The sequence below is a fragment of the Malurus melanocephalus genome, unplaced genomic scaffold (genome assembly GCF_030028575.1).
Source record: "Malurus melanocephalus ecotype Western Australia unplaced genomic scaffold, MMel_1.1 scaffold_181, whole genome shotgun sequence".
Classification (NCBI taxonomy): domain Eukaryota; kingdom Metazoa; phylum Chordata; class Aves; order Passeriformes; family Maluridae; genus Malurus; species Malurus melanocephalus.
Window position 1 is genome coordinate 1,058,082 of NW_026623413.1, and position 3,040 is coordinate 1,061,121.

Sequence of the window (3,040 nt, forward strand, 5' to 3'; positions counted from 1 at the left end):
CCYGATACTGGGAATATGAAATAATTATTCCAAGTGATCAGATTTTAATTATGCAACACAGAGGATGATTATTGTACACCAAATTGGTGCCGAGTGCTTAGTTATGTATATGCCAAATTTAGTCTATACTATTATACCCAGTGGGTGGCCGTAGACAATCAGGAAGTAATTAGTTTTGCTGGAGGTTGTTCGCCTGCCTGGTTCGCTGTGCTGTCTGGGGAGCGTCTTGCTGCGCTCCGTGAATACCGCGGGCTCCGAGTTCAATACCGTCTTTTTGTGACAAGCTAATAAGCTGTCTGCATGGCGGCCTGTAATTAGCGCTGTCGATATTCATTTGGAAACGGAGACCGCGCTGAGCGGCTCTGCCGACGGCGCTTCCCTTTGTCGAGGCTCTGGGCTGCTCCCTCTCACCCCCGAGGAGTGATGGGTGCGCAGGGATGGGGATGYGGGTGGGTGTGCAGCACCCTCGGGTCTCTCCCCAGGAAACATCAGCCATGAGGGTGCTGAGCCCTGACATCAAAACCGGCCTTGTCCTCCATGGGGGAGCTGCCMATGGCCCCAGGTGTGGGATGTCACCAAGGCTCTGTCCTGCAGTGCTGGCCATGAAGACTGAGCTTGGTGTACGGTATCAGGGGGATGGGAACATGGAGGGGGCTTGGGCTGGGGTGGCCACCTCCTCCCCAGAATTGGGGAGCCCTGAGCATCACTGGGTGTGCTGAGGTGCTGCATGATTGCTCCTTTCCAGGCAGCCTGATCCTGTGGGATCTGGGCTCCTCGTTGAGGTGTCACATGCAGAATTCTTGAAGGGCCTGGGGCTATGTGAGCTGGGAGRTCACTGGAGCATCACCAACTGGTCAGTGTTGTGAGGGCACCAGGAACCGTCCGCTTCTGTGGGAATGGTCTGGATCTGCTGGGCGGGAATTGTCTGAAGTATGGAGCAACTTTTACCTCTGTTACACAAAGGAAACTTTCCTCCTCTTTCTGTCGGAGATGCTCACTCCATTGAGATGATTGGCATACTGGAGAGCTGAGAAACTAAATTGTTTATACACTAATGAATAGAAGCTTGATTGCAAGATCCTGTTTGGAAAATTATAGTGCTGAATTGAAGCCGTACAATTACATCCAAAATGCTGCATATTCATTTCATCTGCTTTGCATAGAGATTAACAAGCGAGCCCTAAAGCAGACTCTGAAATTAAAGCTAACACCAGATTTAGTCACAGGTTACAAACTAAATGGCATTGTTTGATGGATATGAATCTTTACCACCTGCCTGCCTGATGATTGCTAGCAGCTTAGCAGACAGCAAAGGAAAAAGTTTCTTCCCATGAAGGAAGCATAATAAGGCTCTGGGCTGGAAGTGCCCCCTCCCCAYGCAGGCAGCCCCCCAGCAGATGTCTGCACTGGGTCTGGGGAAGGGGCTCCCTGCTCCCCACTTTGTCATGCTGGAGGCTGCACCTCTCTGTGGAGGGATGGAGAGTGACCCCGAGACCCCCATGGGTCCCTGCATTTGGCCCCCCTGTCCTGCATGGGGGGACAATCTCACAGGGTCCTTGTCCGTCCTGGAGTCTCCGTGCTGAATTGCTCCTGGATTCTTTTCCTCACCTCGCAACGGTCAGGAATGTGCAGAGGGCAGGGGTCTCTTGCCTGTCCTGGCTGTGGGCAGCCCCTGGGGATCCCAGCACCCTGGGTGCCATCCCGTCCCATACCGTCCCATCCTGTCCCATCCCATCCCGCAGGCTTTGCCATCTGCCTTCTCCTGCCTCATATTCCCACCCTGTGTGCTGGGGCCAGGATTTATTTCAGGTGCAGAAGTGGGACCAGGAAAGGGCAAAAGGAATGTGTGGGGAGCAGGGCCCTGCCTGGAGGTGCCCATCCTCCGGAGCAGCTCCAGGGCTCAGCCATCATTCCCAGCAGGGATCTTTCCTCCCTGGGAATACTCGGGATTCCCAGTCCGCCCCACAGGCTCAGGAGCCCCACGGGGCAGAGACACAGCACTGGCTCTGCAAATCTGACAGCTTTATTTTTTTCTTTAAAAGTCCATTACCAAACCGCAGCATCCTACGGAGGGGCTGGGCTGTCACTACCGCACTACGGGACAGCCCAGCCGCAGCTTTACAACCCYCGGCACGGCCACCCGCCCCCTCCCGGCTCTGTCACCGCCAGGGCCACCTCTGGRTGCCCGTCCTGTCCCCTCCCTCTCCCCGAGGGAGCAGTGCCATGCCAGGCACAGGCAGCACGGCTGTTCCGAGTCTCCATTTCTGTTTGACACTTCCCAACTTGACTTTCCAACACTTTCCCAACACCCTCTGACAAACAACCAAGGTGGATGAGCATCCCCTCGGTCCCTCCACCAAACCTGCCCTTCATCCCGGGCTTGGCTTCTTCCTTAAACCTTAACTCCACCCAGGACACTCATATTTTTGAGACCAAACCCAAACCAGACCGTAACACCCTAAAATCAGCACAAGGAGCAGCGTCCTGCCTGCAGTCACCAGCAGCTCGGGGGCATGGGARGGCTCTCCCACCCTGACCCCAAGGCATGGGGTGCACCCTTCCTTAGGGGGTCATCCCCCACTGCTGCAGGTCCCAGGCCAGCCCTGCACCCATCAGCGGCCTCAGGAGTGGCCCAACCTGTGTGGGCAGTGGGTGCTGGGGAGTGGGAAAAGGCACCTATGGAGGCAGTGGTGGCTTCACTGCGTGGGGACACAGTGGTGGGGCTGCTGTCCCCAGAGGCAGGGCTGGGCACAGTGTGGGGCTGGTGGGCACTGGCAGAGCCAGYGTGGTGGCAGTCTGGGGCACAGCTCGGGGAGCTGGGCAGGGGGTGGCAGCTGATGAACCAGAACAGCCTCTTGTCCGGGTGTTCACAGCTCTGCACCGTGCCCTGCCTGGGGCTTCCACCCCTCAACTCCCCGGGAATATCCTCCTGTGGAGCATCCCTGGCTGTGAGCAGGGAGCAGGGACAGGATGGCAGTGTGACAGCAGAGTGAGCTGGTGCAGACCGAGGCAGGGCTGGCCAGCTCCCATCCTCTGGGGG